Raw genomic sequence first — 20,322 nt, 5'->3', positions numbered from 1 at the left:
CTTCTTCTTTTGTGCCTTTAGAGAATGGAATGGGTTGCCTGAATCAGCCAGGAAAGTCAACGACTAAGCAGAGCTAAAATCATTAACATGCGATTTAAGTATGATTCCGTGTCGTAGTATAATCCAGGGCGCCTGTGAGTTGTGTGTGTTATTATTTTACCGTAAAATTTCTATGATTTCATTTGTAGAAAAAAAAGTATTTTAATTACTGTGTGCAGACTTTAGCTACCATCTTCAGCCACCACCTGCCTACACGACATGAACCTGTTTAAGGACATTGTCCCAGCTGTGCCTTTTTAAACATCGGGCTCAGGGAGGGCGGGGGTGAGGGTCATCCCGGTCATGAACTGATTGATAGCTAAATGTGTGTTAGGTTAATGAGGTCACTGTACTGGTCACTGTACCGGTTAAGTGCTTAGATCAAGTCATACAGGTAATGCTATCTAATCAAAGACGCGTGTCTTTGTGTCTGTGTCTAGTGTATGTCTGAATGTAAGGGGGTCAAGTTAATATGTGCTTAGTAATTTGTTCATTCTTTCTAAAGGCAAGTTTCTTAGCAATGTCCTGTTCTGACTAATTGTTTTAAAGTCTCACTAAAACCGTGTGGTTGAAAATCTTTCGGTGAGGCCACTGCTGTCTGACATTCCACAGATTGCCTGCTTTTGTTTTTAGCACATCCCGTGTCTTGCTATTCAATGTTTTCTTTTACCTTATCCACAGCAAAATGATTTTGTGTGAAACTTTTAACTCTTTCTTTCCGTAATTATTTTTCCACATTTTAAAGGAATTCTTTAGTTTGCGCATTACTAATTTACTATCCTGTTTTGATTGGGCTTCAATAGCTTTGTTGTTTGTAATCAGAAAATGTTGTATTTGGTGTAGAATTAAAGGGAAGTGCATTTTCTTTTTATATAATTCAAAGTCAAGTTAAAATTTTAATATTAATTTAATTTAATTAGGTCAAATCAACGATAGTATCGTCGATTAGGAGAGAAAGAGTTAATGCCCAATGCAAGACACGATGTACCTAACACACACTCTGTGATAAGTCTTTCTAACGTTGGGAGAGTTCCTTTACATTTCTTCATTCGAACACTTTTATCATCTGGAAATAATATTATAGAGTGAAGCGAGACAGTTTCTTGTCTTTTGTCGACATCATACGTTTTATAACGTTTAGCTTTCACTGTTTGGCTGAAGATGTCTTAAGTGTAGCGTACAATTATGGCGTGAACTTTTAAACAAAATTTCAGAAGCAAGATTACCTAATAATGAGTTCTGTTGGACGACTATTTAAATCAAACGTATTTCATCAAAACCCTTGACCTCCAAGGGCAGTAATAGTTTCTTATCCAGTTGCGTGGGGGAGGGGTGTCCAAATTTTTAAATCCATCCGGGCACCCACTTGAGGGAGGCCCCCAAATGTGTATCTGAAATTTGTTTTCCTATTAATTATTAAGCCATTATCTCATGTCATGATGTCGAATGTCAAAATGCAGGGGCCCTTAAAGAGGTCAAGCCAACCGGGCCCCCTAATCCCAAGCTACGCCCCTGTTCCTATTAATGCGTTGCAGTACCTATTCCGATCTATAATTCATCTAGTGATCTGCCCTCGAAACCTATAAACCTGACAAACATCTTTGATTAACAGTTTGTACGCACAAAGACTGCAATTATAAAGCCCTGCTTTGATCTTACGGAATATGTGGTTTTCACATTTTTAACCCGCAATTTCTCAAACGCAAGGGCACAACTTTTTGTAGAACTTATAACCAAAAAAAAATTCTTTGATATCTGTAACTTTTGGGAGATTTTATTTTTTACATCGAAGATGGAAGTCATAAACATTTTATTGCAAAAGTGAAACCAGCGTAAAAGTAGAAGAGGGGAGCTAATTAAATATCCATAAAAACCAAAACAATTGTGCAAGCTTTAACTTGTCCGGGATTCTCTCCCTGACGTAGCCTACAAAAAAAATCAAGTTTTTTCCTCAAGACAACATAGTTCTCAGTTTTCATAACGTTCAGCGTTTCTCCACCCTCTCCCTCCTACTCCACCACACACTCACACACACACACACACACCTTCTCGTCACCCACTCTCTAACTGAAGGCTATTACCAAGGTTTTATCACTAACATACTACCAATGCACTTCTTTTTTTTTTTTTTTAATACCTGACCCAATGACTTTCCAAGTCAAGTGGGTACTGCGACAGGCACCGGAGTCAAAATTATATAGTCAAATATTGACTTGGGCTATAAACTGCGATCGGGTCTCCTCCGCTTGCCAGCCGACCCCAATGTCAACACTAGGAGGAGGGGGAGGGGGAAACACGTTGAGAGCACGAAGAGTGGGAGGTCATTTAAATTTTACACCCCCTCTCTACTTTTTTCTGTTTTTTTTTTTAATTTTAACTACACTTTCAACTTTTATTCTTCTACAAGAGCCTTCCAAATATTTTCCAAAGATCAAAGATTGTTTAAAAATGACTCTATTCAAGCAAGTAAAATGATATAAAATTCTATGATGTTGCATACGAATTTTTAGAAAAAAAAATGTGTCTAAAAACTATATCGAAATAAGCTTGTCGCAATCTATGTTTTAAATGTGTATAAATGTTAGAAATAACATAATTTAAATCATGAGTTTGAAGAATCATCTAGTCCTACAAGAATCATACAAAATTCATCTAAGTCTACAAGAATCACCTAATCCAAAAAGAAAAATCTAATCTACTCCTACAAGAATCATCTAATTCTACAAGATTCATCTAATCCTACAAATAAAATCTAATTGTACAAGAATAATCTAATCCTACAGAAATCATCTAAGCCTACAATAATTATCTAATCATAAAAGAATTATCTAATTCTACAAGAACCATCAACTTCTACAAGAATCCTTTAATCCTACAAGAACCATCAACTCGTACAAGTGACATTCTTGAAATGACAATGACAAAGAATCACATATTATTTAAGGAACATAAGTAGCCTACATAAGTGCATATTCTTTCCTAAGTCTTAATGACGTACGCACTTTGACGGAATACACGCACACACACAGACAAAAATGACGTTATAGATATTTGTTGTATTTGTATTTTTTCTCTTTAAAAATGATTTGTTGATATATCTAGGTTTTCTAGGGTTAGATTGGGAAATGGATGCAAAGGGACGAGGGCTACTGAGTGCAGAAGAGTGGGGGGGGGGGGGGAGGAGTGACGTAAAATAAGAGACTTCATTGTGTGTATTGTAACAGGGCTAGACTGATGTCGAGGGGAGAGGGAATGAACGTAGAATAGAACCCGACTGGATCAAGAAAAGGAGAGAGTGATACTAACACAAAAAGGAATCTTCGAATGGGCTGGTAGGGCTAAATAGTGATGATACTTCTAAAGATATAGGAACTGCTCAGTTTTAGACTTTCTTTACCGGCGTAGAACGGGTTATTTGCTAGTTAATATCTAAACACTGAAATCTTGTTTCACGTTTTGTTTTAAAAAATAAAATTTAAAAAAGAGGATAGACAAAACAACTCTACATATAACTTATTTGTGTATGCGTATAGCCGTTTTAAATAACAAGACAGCCAATTTTACATTTGATCAAAGCAACAGTTCTAAGTAACGCTGTGCCCAGCATATATTATATAATTCTTCCCTGAAAAATTGAAGCAGTCTTGCAACAAGCTTGTGATTTTTTTTTCATTAAGGAATCACAATAAACTATTCCCTGTCTATACCCCTTCCATCCAGAATTATTATCTGATTACACTCAAAGAAAAGAGTACACATACGTAAGGTAAGCATCGAAACGACAACCAAGTTTAAACAGCCCATGATAACTTTTTGCTTTGACGTCAGTTAACAATGATATAAAATGTATCTTATATCGTTCGTCACACTTTCTCCTTCCAGTGTAAACTTTGACACGCTATCCTCTGAAAGCCGGGCCACGTCTAGTACAGGTTCAAAGAGGTGAAAGCTTACCTGCTTTGTGCATGGGCGCCTTGCGTCAATAAGGGTATCAATGATTCCAGATCTGAAGAAGTCTTTCACCTTTATCCCTTGCTAGCTGTGGCTGTAGCCGTGCAGTTGATTGTATCTTTCCGGGAAATGAGCCATGGGCAGACACTCTGTGAAATATAAGAACAGGGCGTGTCTATTCAAAGAGCTGTTTTACAAGGCCACTAGAGACCGGATGCAATTAAAAACAATCGGGGCAAAGAAAATGATTATTGCAGGTAAGGAGGATATTGACTGTGATAGACTGTGTCCTTCCGAGCATGAAAGTTGTCTAGGAAATATCATTTTCCAATCACACTCGTATCAGGCCTCCTCCTATACTAGCTCTAGAATGTATTTAAACACAATTAAATGTAGACTATTTGTCAACATTACTTTGATAAGAGAACAGATTAGCTGTTATTACATCAACTACGGCTCATAACAAGGAGACGCTGGAGTTTAATGATTGCTAGATGACAGTAGATGCTAGGGTTCTAGAACTTGAGACTTTCATTGATCATTTGTGTTTATACAAAATGTTCCGAAGCAATTTTATTTATCGCAATAATTAAAAGAAAACTATAAAACAACATCAAATATTATTTTTAAACGTCAATCCTAAAGACCCCCCCCCCCCCCAATCCAAAAAAAAAAAAAAGCAATAGAAAAACAAATTTAAAAACAAAGCGCAAAGTTTTAACTTGATCCGAGAATGAGAAATGGGAGTAAAAAACATGTGCAAACTTTTTACCAGACAGACAGACAGACAGACAGAATGAGTTGATATAAGCTTTGTAATGAAGACCTTTTATATGTACGCCAGGTAAGATAACGCACTAATAAACTAAGATTAAAGAATTATCTTGTTCTGTCTCTGTCTCTCTCTCTCTGCCCTCTCTTTCTCATTTAACTCTCTCTTACAAGTCTCCCCTTTCTCTTTCCTTCTACCTCTCGCCTACTCTTCGTTATTAAAAAAAAAAGAAAATAAGTTAAGTTCCTCTTCCAGACATTGCTATCTATAGAGCAGGTGATGTAAAGGTCATTTTTCTAGGACCCACATTCTTCATTAGTGAAGCCTTGTAATTCCATATAATAAGTTAATAATACCTTATAATGGCCATATGAGCAGTCCCCCTCCTGCCTGTGTAATAACAGTTACAGCACATAGTATTTGAGAGTAGGGTTACATTGAAGCTTAGCACACTGTCTAGCAGACGTCCCATACAATTGAAGCTTAGCACACTGTCTAGCAGACGTCCCATACATTGAAGCTTAGCACACTGTCTAGCAGACGTCCCATACAATTGAAGCTTAGCACACTGTCTAGCAGACGTCCCATACAAATGAAGCTTAGCACACTGTCTAGCAGACGTCCCATACAATTGAAGCTTAGCACACTGTCTAGCAGACGTCCCATACAATTGAAGCTTAGCACACTGTCTAGCAGACGTCCCATACAACTGAAGCTTAGCACACTGTCTAGCAGACGTCCCATACAATTTAAGCTTAGCACACTGTCTAGCAGACGTCCCATACAATTGAAGCTTAGCACACTGTCTAGCAGACGTCCCATACAATTGAAGCTTAGCACACTGTCTAGCAGACGTCCCATACAATTTAAGAACAACAAAAGAAAAACCTGCAGTTTTCTCCGTGAGAAGTCCGAGCTGTGTCGTCTGATAGTAAATGTCACTGCTAACAATGGGGGCAGTGACTCAAAGACAACACTGGATCCAAAGTGTTACGCCTCCTCACACCTACCGCCCTTTATCGCAGGTCTTTTTATAGACTCTAAGCAATTGTATAGGGCTTGAAGGATAACTTGAGTTGAAAATAAAACTGTAACCTAGAGACTAGTTTCTTGCATATAGAGCCAGGATGAAAAAAAAAAACGTTTACACTAAGAGTATTACACTAAAATGTAAAGTAAGAGACAGTGAGGAGATAGTGAGATAGAGAGAGAGAGAGAGAGAGAGAAAGAGAAAGACAAAAAGAGATAAAAAAGAGAGAATGAAAGAGACAAAACAGAGCGAGAAAGAAGGGGAAGAGAGAAAGAGATAACAGAAAGGGAAGAGAGAGAGAGAGAGAGAGAGAGAGAGAGAGAGAGTAGATAAATAGTATTTAATTAGTAAGCTGAAGAAGGGACAGAGAAACAGAGAAAGTTACACAAGGGAAGTAAGACCTAATTAAAGGGAGACAATAACTTTACACAATTGAAAAAAAAGAGAATGTTTGAGGGTGATAAACAAGACTTTTTAGTGAGCAAGAGAGAGAGAGAGAGAGAGAAAGAGAGAGAGAGAGAGAAAGAGTAATATTAAAACGATAAAAAGGAGAGAACGTCGAATTAAGAATGTATTAAAATAGTTTTACATCACTTTCATTAGAAATACAAAATTCAATAATAAAGAACATAATTTGGCCTGAAAATGATAAGATCCCAAATCTGATGTCAAGTTGCTACAGAATTAAACAGCACTATTGTATGATCCTCTGTAAACCCACACATCTATGTACCGCTAACACATTAGAACATAACAGCACAGTGTTATACGCAGATAACGGATCACGGGGGTCAATTAAAGTGTACAATTTTATAGCCTCTTGTTACTTGAGCTTGTATTGTGGAGAGCCACTCAGGACTGGGGGGATCACGCCTTTAAAAGCAAGCCATTTTATCCACCCCAAAACTTTCTCACTAAACTCGACAGGTCCTTTAAGATAGGGCTTTTAGTGGCTCGTGTTCATATGCTTTAAGAAAATGTTCATTTGGAGAGTTTAATCTCAGCTAAGTGACTACATTTTGTGGCTGTTAACTCTGAACCAAAAGTTCAAATTATGAACAACTTTCCTTAATGTTAACTTGTTTCCATGTTTTTTTTTTTTTCAGGTTTAGATAGGAAAGTAGAGAACTGAATCAGTATTCTCCATCTCTCTCCCTCTTTTTTATTCTCTTTTTCTCCTCTTTCAAAATCGTTTTCGTTCACTCTCCCACTATCTCTTTCTCTCTTTTGCTTTATACGTCTTTCACTCTTCTTCTTTCTTTCCCATTTTCTTCTTTCTATCTCTCTTTATATTTCCTATTCTTTTCTCTTTCAAAATATCTTTCATTCACCCTCTTTGTCTCCTCCTCTCTCACTTTCTCTTTCGTCTGCTCGTTTAATTCGTTACGTCTGCTCCAGCTTAACATCCGTATCACAAATGTGAACTGCCGTATCCGCTGTAAACGTTCAGTCTAGCCCCTGTCACTACACACTTACTAAGTGACAGCGCCACTCGGCGGCGGATATCCCATCAAGTTGGCAAGTCTAGGGTTAAAAATGAAAGCTGAGTGTTTTTGTTTGTTCAGTTATACATTTAAAAACTATTTTGAGGAAGAAAAAACAGATCAGCTAGACATGAGCCATGAAGTGAGTACATCGCTACACCCCTCTAGACCAGTATTAGGAGACACCCATACAGTAAGAATACTACTATATTATCATTATAAGTATTAGGAGACACCCATACAGTAAGAATACTACTATATTATCATTATAAGTATTAGGAGACACCCATACAGTAAGAATACTACTATATTATCATTATAAGTATTAGGAGACACCCATACAGTAAGAATACTACTATATTATCATTATAAGTATTAGGAGACACCCATACAGTAAGAATACTACTACATTAGACGAAATGCATAATGTTAGACACCAGGAGGCTTTGTGGTAATTCTCATTGCAAACTACGTAAATAACAAATCTATGAATAGTCATTATGATAGTTATTAGTACATTTGATAGATAACAAGTAAATTTGACTTAAATGCTAACTGCTCACAGAAAATCTGTTAATCAAAAAACCAAGTTCATTAGATAACACAAACACTCAAACAGTAACACACACACACACACCTACGCACACACCAGTCCCTCCGGGCCCCCACATGAGAAGGTCCTCCAAATGAATGTCCCCTATTTTTTTACATTGAATATCAAATATGACGCCACAGTCATGTATCTTGCTATTCACATGGAGTAAAAACTACAAGACAGCATTGATCTAGAGGATGTTATAGATGCCTTTGCTTCATAGAAGGCGTGAGTTGATATGAATTGAGATTTAACTTGTGCATTATATCGCCAATAAACAAAGGTATTATTCAATAGAAGAGTCTTAATGATTTTTTTTTTTTTGGTATTAATATTACTTATATTGGCTACCATTTCGAATTTAGACATTTATTTGTTAAGTACAATTTCTCATGTCATAATGTAGAATGTCAAAATGCAGGGCCCCTAAAAAGATCAACCCCCCGCCCCGTCTCCGAAATCAATAGCTACGCCACTGACATACATACAGAATGTACAAGCACGTCTGTGTAACTTGTAATCGTGCACATTACCTGTAGAAGGACATTTTTTAATTAGACAGTATCTTAATGAGTTCCTAGTTTGCTGTCTAATGTGGCATTTCTGCGTTATACTCAGAATTGCAGGACACTCTAAAAACCCTACAATCGTCAAGATCAAAATGGAAAGTTTTAAAAGCATAGATTTACAGGCTTATAGATTACGTTGTTTACAATAGTGCAATAGTAACAGTAAAGTACCCCTTTCAGAAGTATGGGGATCTGTAAGGAAGTAATGTAAAGGTGATCTATTTCTGTGGCCCACGGTGAACGAAAGTTTCATGTGGCCAGCACAACTACCAACCGCCTTAACACTTTTCCAATCTAATGCCAGGTATAGAGTTGGGTAGATTTAGGAGTGCTCTAAAAAATACCAAAATTCGAAACTGGAGTCTTCACCGAGATTTGAACCGAGGACCCCAGGTTCGGAAGCCACGAGCGTAACCACTCAGCCAGCCTCCTATATATGACGTAACGATAGTGATTTGCATAACTAAACATGACAAGTCTTTAGCGAGGGATATGCAAATGAAGAAGCGTGTCGGTTGTGTAGGCCTAGATCTATGTCTATTTAGGGTACGCCTAGCAACACTGAAACAAAAGAGCTGACAGAGAACTAGCTGTTAACACTTGACTTCTTAACAATACTACACCCGCAACGAAAGTGAACACTACTTTGTCGCTGGATTCAAGTGGTAAGGAAGCGCAGTGGTAATGCCTTTTTTTACTATATAGATCTGTACAGTCACTGGCAATGAGCTAATAGCAAGTAAAATAAAAATAAAAAATTCTTTAAAAAGCTTAAGGAGAAAAACTCCACGCTTACAACGTTTTTTTTCGGTGTCAAACTCAATAATTATTTACCAATGCTTCATTGACTCTTTGGTAAATTTTTGAATTGATTCATGTTTTGTTGAGTACTATCAATAATTATTTACAGTTTTAGCTTGATCTGAGAATGAGTATGGGAGAAAAAACTTGTACAATTATGTAATGGGACAAAACTCCACATCTATAGCCGTATTAGTGAATACTGAAGGGTTAATTTCCCTTGTTGGTATCTTGGTAAAAACAAAATAAGTAATTACCAGTAATCAATTGATTAATTTGTTAATCTTTTTCTTTGATTCATGTATTGCCTTCGCCAAAGAATAATTATGCAAAGTTAAAACCTGATCAGGAATAGATGTGGGAGAAATAATGTGTTTAAAACTTGTACCAGACAGACAGAGTCGATATAAGCTTGGTAATAAAATGTAAAATGAACATAGAAGATTTTTTTTTTTTAATTTTAATAATATCTTCTATCTTAAAGATATAAAGATTTTTTTAATATTTAGGTGATCTTGAATTTGGAAGTACCTATTACTTTTTACCTATAATTTTTATGTATCTCTCTTTCAATATTTTCGAATTTCTACATAATCGAAAATAATTACTTCTAGATAAACCCGTTGTTCTTAATTGTAAATTTTTGTTCAAGTCAAAGAACCACAGCTATTTTTAATTTTAACAAGCGACATGTAAAAATAAAAGATACTTTAATAAAACAACGCCTATACGTCCAAATCTCAATACGTATAGATGCTTTGTCAGTGGTGGATAGGATCCAGCACATTAAACGTATTAATTAATCTGTTACTTGTTTATTTGATTCATGTTTGGTGTTAAGATCAATGAATAATTGTGCAAAGTTTCAACTTGATCCATTAAAGGAAAGTGAGAAAAAAAAACGTTTACATAATTTGTACCAGACAGGCAGACAGACAGAGTTGATTTAAGCTTTGTAAAAATGAAATTATGTTTATTTAAAGTTTAGAAAGCAGTTTTCTTAACATACACTCGAAACAAAATTCATGCTCATTAGCGTGAAGTAGAAAACCTCAGTAATCATTGTCGTACAGGTAGAACGTAGTCTTGATCTCATCATTGACTAAATACATTGTGATCAACTTCGATCACGAGCTAGGTATTCATTCTTTTATATTATATTTTGTAATATATTGTAGGGACCTAAGTTTAGTTTAGAGATGATTTATGAGTTTTGCAAATAAATACATTGTGCATTGTTTTTCAGCGACGATAAAAGTAGTGACGTAGTCAGAGACAAGAATGACGTTGAAGAATACGAAACAAGAAGAATATGGATAGAATAGACATGCTAATTGAAACGACGGATAGATAGATAAGATGATCATCACCATCTGTAAATAAAAATCGGTTGAAGTCATCACAAGTTTTATTGAGTATATTTAATTGTTGTGTCCCTTGGATGTGTTCAGATTCGCGTTTAGAATAAGTAAAATAGCATCAAACAGACAACACACCAATAATCCAAGCCAGGACCCTATACTTAACACGGGTACAATCTACTCTGTTAACTAGTTTATTGTAAGAGACCTAAGAAGAGTACCATCATGTGCATGTGTTAATACCAGCAGTAAATATAGCAATAGGTAAGTAACCGATTTAATCAGAAATGTGTATAATGTAACCTTTCTTTTCGCCTGAATTATTATTGGATAATACGGATTTTGAAACGAGAAAAATGGAAACAGCACTAAAGTTTGTATTAGTAGACATTTGTTGTATTTATTTGACTATGTTACCTAGATAAAGTCTCTTCAATTTATGTCTACATTTTCCAGGCTGACCACTGTGAGTGCATATGTGTCACGTGGACTCAAAACAACCAATCAAATCAACGGCGAGGTGGCTGGAGGGTAGATGTCTATCGTGAACTTGTACTTTCATTGCGTCGATGAATTTATTAAAACAGACGCTGCGGTACCTGGCACGCTTTTTTTTATATAGCCAAGGGATATAATGTTGGCCAGGAAAGTGTCCGCTGATCAGAGGCGTGGATAAACACCTTTTAGGTGCGAACCAGTGGCTTTACATTTACAGTCGTTGATTGTTCAGTTTAAACAAAATCAGTGGAATCTTGTCTCTATCGCTTGATCTATTTATTTACATTAGCCCCCCCCCCTCATCTCTCCCATTAACCATTTCACCCATGCCCTTCTCCAGTCCCTCTGTTTTCTTTTTTTTTTTTTTTGCTTTCTTTTTTTGCTCTCTTTCTCTTTTTTCCTCTTTCTCTTTTTTTCTCTTTCTCTTTATGTGAAAAATGATAATACGAAGTAGATACTCCTTCTTTAATAATACAATTTATAATATAAATAGAATTTAGACCTTGGTTTTGTTTCCTTCCTTTTATAAAAGGATTAAAGAGAAAAAGAAAACTATTCGGAACGATATCAACACACTTGTTAGAAATTAAACTCGAGTAAATCATTAGTTAGAAAACTGACATGACACCCCCACCTCCACCCCCCACCCCAAAAAAAAAAAAGCGAATCTTTTCTCTTGCCCTTACTGCAGGGCCACAATGTCACTGATTTAATGCTAAGACAGCTTTGTGTTATAGTTTGTATTTCACTACTTGTTCAGGGGTGACTTTGCCTTGCCCTGACGACTGAACATTTTCAACTAAAAGTAGGCCTACTAAGATCAGAATTTCTTTCATATTTCATTTTGTCCCACAATTTGTGTACATGTGTAAAAATGTGTACATAGTATATGAAGATGTGTGGAAATCAATAAAATTTTACAGTTGGAGAGACTCGCCCAGAGCCGAGATGCCTGGAGGAAGCTGGTTGGTGACATATGCCCCAGACCACAGGCAGAGATTATATGACATGTAGTTATAGAACAGTTTCTGACATTTGTGTGCAGTTGGTACACAATTTGTTTGTTGAGTCTGTATATAGTGTATGTCCAGTTTGTTGAGTCTGTGTAAAGTTTATGTCAATTTTGTTGAGACTGTATATATTTTTTGTTCAGTTTAAGTTGTTTACAGTTTATTTCCTGTTTGTTTAGTGCGTGTATAGTTTATGATCGTATGTAGTGATATTCTAGTTTGTTGAGTGTTTATAGTTTATGTCCAGTTTGTTGAATGTGTGCATAGTTTGTTAGCTTTGCATATTTCTAAAGTTCCTTCTGATCTAACGATCATTAATTCTAGCCCAAACCTACCGCAGGACAGCGGACTGGGCGTGAACCCGGGACCATTGAGACCGTTGAACGACCTTCATGACACCTGACCAGGCAGCCATCCGTTGTTACTGAGTAAACATTATAACACGACAGTATCAAAGAGGGTATGTATGACATATATGTTATATTTTAAAGGCGTGTTGATTAATAAGAGTTCACTGCAACTTAATTAAACCTTTCTCTGTAGACAAAATACTAACCGAGAAATAGTTATTTATTTTCGATTGAAGCATTTCTTAATTCAGTCGTATGAGAATGATGTCAGCCACGACCACCTAAAATAACGTGGTGACAAAAAGTTACATTAATATCGATATTTTAAATCCTGTCAGATTATAGGTTCTAGTTTATGAAAACTAAATTGAAAACACTTCATCAACATTCTCAATCCAGCAGCCATACATAAACGCTACGGAAACAACTAAATTGACTCCGACGTGAAATGTTTTAAAAGATTATTCTTATCAATGAATAGATCAAGTCATTCAAGCGATACAGCGCCAACGTTAATGCAAAATAAGAAGAAAAAAAAAAACTGTACAGGAAAAAAAAATACATACGAACAAAATTGTTGGTTTCAATTTAGTAGGTCTACAGTAAATCTCAGGCGGCCCTAAAAGTCCAGAGAAGCGTGAAGGAAAAGATCGTTTCTGTCAAGGTAGAGAGGGGAAGAGAAATGGATGGGGGTCATAGTCGTATAAACCAGACAAGTGGCAAGGAAAGGTCCATAATGGTCGCTGACTTGGTAGGCGCCCAACCCCTGCGGTCCCGCTGCAAACATAGTTTACTTTACATACATTCACCGACGTCTCGGAGCTTTGGAAAGGAAGGGAACGGTAATCCCTTTCAGATATTGCGATCTATAGGGTGGGCCAGTTGATCTAAAGGTCATCAGCATCTATTGTTTACGATATTGTCATGTAACCATAACAACGGTCAACCGTCTTTACTTTCCCAAAAGTAGGGCATGTACCCAAGGGCGTCCTAAAAAATGACGAAATTTAGAATACCAGTCTTCACCTGGACTTGATCACGAGACCCCTCAGTTTGGAAGCTAAGCGCTTTAGTACGCGGCCAACACGCTCCTAGAATTGTGGATGTTCAAAAAAAAAATATTAATTAAGACTAAATTTTTAAATGGATAATTAATATTAAAGTGTCTAATGCGCATTGTGCAAAGATAGATTAGGTTTGAAGATAATGTTGATTCCTCTAATATTTGACCAAAAGTGTTATATCAGATTTTGAAATAAAGAATTACAATCAGGTAAATGACATATCCATAACGAGGTAAAAACAGAAAAAAAAACATACAATTAAAATCAAAGCATAAACTAGCGAAATATAAAAACCCTTAAAAAAAACAAGCTTATATTGTGGGAAGAACGTCGCAATTACAACTGTATCAATAATGTAGAAGTTATTTCCCTTTTTCAATATCAAACAAAGTAATTAATTACCAATACATAATTGACTAATTGGCTAATTTTCGAATTGATTCATGTTTTGTTAGGAAAAGTAATTTTTTTTTTAATTCAGCTTGATCCGGAAATGGTTGTGGGAGAAAAAAGTGTACAATTATTTAAAGGACCAAACCCTACTTATTTAGCCATATTCTGTGAATACTGAAGAATTAATTTTCTATTGTTAGTATCAAACAAACCGATTATTTACCAGTAATCAATTGACTAATTGTTTAATTTTTTATTGATTGATGTATGTCTTTGTCGTGCAAAGTTTCACCTTGATCCTAGAATGGGTGTGTGAGAAATAACTTTTTTTTTACCAGACAAACAGAGTGACAGAGTGAGTGACAAAGTGAGTTGATATAATCTTGTAACCTAACTAGTTCTGACCTTTTTTAAAAAAAATTAGTATTCTTTCTTGGGAGGCGCGGTGGCTGAAAGGTAAAGTGCTTGGCTTTCGAAACTGGGTTACCGAGTTCGAATTCTGGTGAAGACTGAAATTTTTAATTTCGGGATATTTAGGGGAGCCTTTGAGTCCTCCAAGCTCTATTGGGTACCTGACATTATTTGGGAAAAAGTAGGTCGTTGTGCTGGCCACGTGAATCCCTCGTTAACCGGTGGGTCCTACAAACAGACGGCCTTTACATAATCAGCTCAATGGATCGCAAGGTCTGAAAGAGAAACATAACTTTCTATTTTTTTTAATTCTTTCTTGGATACTAACATTTTATACCGTTTTTTTTTCACTCGACTAAACATATTTTTTTATTGCCTTAAGGGATAGCGCTTAAAATGTGTATTTCTACTACACACGCATACACACACATACATACACACATAACGTAAGTATCTTTAAATTAAATATTTCAAACAGCATCTGACAAATACTTGTGCTTAAATAAAAACACTTGTTGAGGACTATCCTTTATACGCAGTTACCTACATTCAAACAAAAAAAAACTACACAACAAATGTTTCTTATAGGCGATCACTTTACACCAGACGGATCACGAAAGTTTGGTATTTAAAGAATTTGTTTTTAAAACTCAGTCCTATATGGGGATGGGGAGTGGCGAGCCTTAGAGCCAGAGGCTTGTCAATCGTGTGTCTCCGGCTTCATTCTAACCAAGACCTGGAATTTAATTCAAATTTTAATGGGGACACTAGACGTAGATATGTACATGCACATTAATTGGAGAATCAACAGTCGTTGTGTTAGCCCCACGCTACACTTGTTAACATTTGGCCCAAATAACATTTCCAAGGGTTGCTAAATGAAGAACTTGAAATGAATTATCATACTTCAGTGTTATCCAGTGGCGACTAGAGGTCAAAATCGGCCCGGGCAATCACATTAAATCCATCCCACTTATTGTGTGCCTTAGAATGGGCAACCTGTTCTCAAAATTATTGGATTGGTAATGCACAGTAAACTGAACGCATGGGTTTATACTAGGAATACTTATTACTTGATTTTGAGCCATATTGATATCATTTAAAGAGTAAACCAGAACATGCTAAAGAGAATCAAAGTTTTTATTACCATATACATTTATACATGAACCAATAAATGATATCCAGAATGAAGGTTCTCTCATTAAATAACTGCTCGCAGGAATATTGTCTACGATTGTGTGAAAATCACATTTTTATAAAACGTCAATAACAGCCATAAGAATGAAATGAATCTTCTCTTATATTGTAATGCTTATCGACCTATTACGAAAATATTAACGAACAGAAACACCTCAATCAATAAATTTAAATCTACAAGATTTTGTAAGAGCAGTTCTCTAATTACTTGCAAGCTCACATTAGTTATAAACATCTCACAGAGACATCTGCAGCTTTTGTTCAATATGAAGGTTAGTAACAAATCTTTTATGGTGAATAAGGCAAGGGAGATCACTACTCTCCGTGCGCCTTTTATCAGTGAGGACAAAATCACTATCATTCATACCCCCATTCGTATGTCTCGCGACCCATTGGCCACCAGTCCACCGGTCATTTCCCTTATATAGATACGGCCAGTTGGCCAATAGCGTTATCTTACATAAGTTACCAAAACCTTTGCTGTATTTATAGAGTAGAGAGCTAATCTTTTTCTCATTGATACGACACGCACAAAGTTTCTTGCAACAAATGATACAGCTTGACTTTTTTTTTGTATAAGAACAAAGCATTACTTTCATTGAATGCACGAATCCATATAGGACTTTATTCACATTCTTCTAATAAGGTTGGTTGACATCTTTACAACGAATCATCTACTTCAGTATGCTTGAAAGATTCATCTCATACTATTTGTTATGAATGTGAAGTTTCTATCAGAGATATAAATAGACTGAGACGTTGCTTCAAGCAACAGTTTTGATTTCAACATCTTGCAGATGTAAACATCCTTTTTTTTTACTAACTTCCCGCCTATTTATCACAGTCAACGAGGGGACGTACTGACGCTATCTAATACCTAGCGATCTAGATCTACTAGTGCTAACTGTATTAGGTCTGAATATGAAGCTAAGGGCTGTAACTATGAATAATTTTAATCTACTAGGCTCCAATGTTTTTATCTCGAGGAAAATGGTAAATTACAAATACATATCAATTGTACTTTAAACAAAAGTAATGAGGGTATAAAATAGTACGTATAGGAAACGGCTTTTTGTTTATTACTTTAAAATAGAGTTAAATAAGGGAACAATATATGAAAACAAAACTATACAGGAAAAATAACTATGAATGAACAAATAAGTATAATTATATTTTACAATGGTATATCTCCTTACATAGTAGATGTAAAAGAACAAAATTATAAGGGAAACTATAAGGGAACGAAACTGTAAGAGAACAATACTATAAAAGAACAAAACTGTAAGGGAACGAAAGTGAAAGAAATGAGAAGTAACACAATTAGAACTGAAACTGATCCACCATTTTAAATCATAATCATAGATAAGATTTTAATTGATCTAAACTTTTGTGTCACATAAGCATTTTTATAAATATTTTTTTTTTTGCTTTAAGTCTCTATCTATCAACCAGGAGATATTTTAATAGTATTTGGATGTTCTGTAATAGTGTACTAAAGCAACAGTTCAGTTTTGAAAAGTAAACAAAATTATATCGCCTTTGGATGAAACTGTTTCCTACTTTTTATTTTAGTTGTCCGGTCGTAGTGATTATAATGTTGTAATTAACCCTAGAGGGTATGTAGATTACAGTACCAGTTAATATAATCTAGTAGTTACTAAGAAATGTTTGTGTGTAGATCTATATTTAATAGACATACATTGGTCCTACCTTAAGATAGCTCCTTGAATAACACAGAATCACACACAGGCGTAGATAATTAACTCGGGCTAATTGTGTCCTCCGATCTTCTCCGCTACAAACAGAAGTAGCCATTTAGAGGGTGGGTTTTTGAAGTGACTAACAGGATGAGGGTCATGAGAGAAGGGACTGGTGGAGGTCGGTGGTAGAATCTTAGTGCACTCAGACCCACACACTGACTTATGGACTAGTTGGTGGGACACACCATTAGCCGTTGTAAAGAATCCTATAATCTGAAACAATTGAGGCGAGGGTACTTGAACCCGTGTTCCAGTCGAAGCCACCGCACACCTTAACCAGGCCCAAGTTGATTCAATGGTTGACTTTATCCATAAACAAACAAACAATAAACAACCTACGAACTGGATGAGGCCAGAGAGATTGCAGCCTGTCTTATAACACGATATAATACAAAGGGCTGAGGTTAGAGAAGAATTCAAAGGGGAAGGGGGTAACTGTAAGAGACGCAGTTTTTTTCTCCCCTCCCCTGCTCTCTTTTCATTGCCTGGCGTAGTCTAAGATTCAACACGTCGTCCCCTTCTCGTGTGGTTTCAGATCTCGTGTATGATGACACTCGCCTGAGCGGAGGGCAGAGGGGTAGACGACAAGTTAAACATGAATTAAAACTGTACCGAAAACAAAAAAAAATGGGTTGAGGGTGGAGGGGGCGAGGTCGGGCCACCGCTGTGACAAGACGAGGGTAAGCAGACCGAGGCGGTGTCGCCACCACAATGCGCTCCCCACTCCCACATTTCTGTTGATAACTGTCTGGAAGATGGAGTGATGTCGGGCCTTATCTAGTTAGTTGTTTCTTGTAGTGTGTACCACTGAGGGCAAACCAGCAGGAAGACAATAGGAATGCACTTAAAGATTTCATCTTGACAAACAAACAAAAAATATTTGTAGGCGCTTAAAATAAACAGTTTTATTTTGGAACAAAAGTAAGATGGGACCTAAGTGAAAGAGGAAGCCAACTTCTCACATCTAATAGCCTCAAAAAAATGTGTTCTCTTGAATGAAATGTGATAACTAAATCACTAAATTATAAGACCTTCAGGACAGAACATTAAACAGTATAGTAGCAATAGTACAATGTACTGATACAAAAAAAACAAAAAAAAAAAAAAACGCAATAACATAGGTACACAGAAAGACACAAAGATAAAAGAATATTTCTTATTCCAGATGCTAAGATAAATTTTTACAAATTCGTAGAAGTGCTCCTTTTCCCCTAGTTCAATTAGACCATGGAATGGGTTGCCTGAATCAGCCAAAACTTAGCATAGTTTATTAAAAAGTCACCAATTAAAAGCGATTGACTTAATTGACATATGGAATACGTAAGGCGTAATTATCTCCTCTTGTAAAGTAACGTCATTAATTTATAAGATAATATGGGATACGTTATCCATCTGAGCGCAGCAACCGTCTTTCGAGACAGAATGAGCCTTATAAATATAACTTTCGGAACATGTCAAACTTCATACATACGTCGAAATGATTCTTTTATTAGAATTGTGTGTTAAACGTACAATGTATAATGATAAAAAGGATCCAAGACAAGAATAATTTCAAACCTTTCTTTATGAAGTAAAGAAATAATATAAAAATTAATTTAAAAAAAAAAAAAGCTAAAGAAAAATAAAGCACTTACTTTATATTCAGAGGCGCGGTGGCTGAGTGCTAAAGCACTAGGCTTCCCAACTGGGGGTCCCGGGTTCGAATCCTGGTGAAGACTCGGATTTTCACTTTCGTAATCTTTAGGGCGCCTCTAAGCCCACCCAGCTCTACTGTTTACCTGACATTAGTAGGGGGAAAGTAAAGGCGGTTGGTCGTTGTGCTGGCCACATGACACCCTCGTTAACCGTAGGCCACAGAAACATAAGACCTTTACATCATCTGCCCCATAGATCACAAGGTCTGAAAGGTGAACTTTACTTTTTTACTTTATATCCAAATAATATATTAAACTAAATATTCTATTCTGGTTGTCATTGAAAAAAATAAAGAATGCACGACATTCGCGTAACGCTTTATAAACTTGGCCAACCAGCCATACTTTTATGTGCAAAATTTGGCAAATACTAAACAAGATTATATTATATAATTTGAATAGATGTAATGGTCTGATATAATTAGTCTGAAGTGTTTGTTTGTAAGCCAGATATATCAGCTGTAACTGAGCTGTTACAATTCATGACATCAGAGGAAGATTAACATAATTATTTGTTGTTGTTTATTTACATGAAGAATCAACTATTCCCTGCAGCGCATAATCCCTCGACATTGTGTATTTCAAAGATGTAGAACTATCTCTTAAGACAGACAATTTAACATTTGTGTACATTAGGGCATTCATCTAGATTCTAGAACATTGCACATAGGAAAGTAGAGCAAAAAAAGAAAAGAATATGCACAAATTAACATGGTGACTTTTAACAGGTAAATAATAAATTGGAACGGTGTATAATAAAAACATTATTTCAGCAAAGTCGGTTTAAATATTTACTTTTTTGCGGGATCCGAAAGGAGAAAGCCGCTTTTATTTCTGTGTGGTCTGTCCGTCCGTCCGTTCCGTTTAGATCACATAAGCTAGAATAGATATTGTATCCGATATCATAATATTTTAGATCTTGCAAAGTTGTGGGGCAAAAGCTACCTTTCTTTTTTCTGAAACGAAAGGTTTAATTTTTTGAATTAAATATGCAAGCATTTTTTTTGTTCAACAGAATACAACACTTTTTAAATAAAATACATCAAGGGATTTAAGTATCTATAATAAGACACAGAATTCATCATTGATAACTCAGACTTCAATGATAGCCTAACGCTTTGGAAAACAAAGTTTGCATTAAAGATTGAAATAGAAAAAAATAACTACTACTGTCATTGATGGCCTTTAGTTCATTACTAAGTTTTGCTTGTATTTCTACATAAATCTAATCAAGATTACACCTAGACCTAGATCTACAGAGATTACATCTAGAACTAGATCTACAGAGATTACATCTAGAACTAGATCTACAGAGATTACATCTAGAACTAGATCTACAGAGA

The 20,322-nt window shown here is 35.9% G+C and overlaps 1 long non-coding RNA gene across 2 annotated transcripts in view; it reads right to left on the bottom strand.

Moving 5' to 3' along the window:
• LOC129922463 (uncharacterized) overlaps positions 1-17,837 on the bottom strand; it is a 34,025-nt gene extending 16,188 nt beyond the window's left edge. The window contains exons 1-2 of one of the 2 annotated variants that reach the window (XR_008774455.1): positions 17,236-17,837; positions 3,994-4,139 (exon numbers count right to left, since the gene is read on the bottom strand). This is a non-coding gene — a long non-coding RNA (uncharacterized LOC129922463). The remainder of the gene's footprint in view (positions 1-3,993; positions 4,140-17,235) is intronic. The other variant, XR_008774454.1, reaches the window with a different exon arrangement.
• Positions 17,838-20,322: the final 2,485 nt, after the last annotated feature.

The sequence above is a fragment of the Biomphalaria glabrata genome, chromosome 13 (assembly GCF_947242115.1).
Source record: "Biomphalaria glabrata chromosome 13, xgBioGlab47.1, whole genome shotgun sequence".
Taxonomy (NCBI): Eukaryota; Metazoa; Mollusca; class Gastropoda; family Planorbidae; genus Biomphalaria; species Biomphalaria glabrata.
The sequence above is the reverse complement of the archived record's forward strand: the minus strand, read 5'-3'. Positions and strand labels throughout refer to the sequence as shown.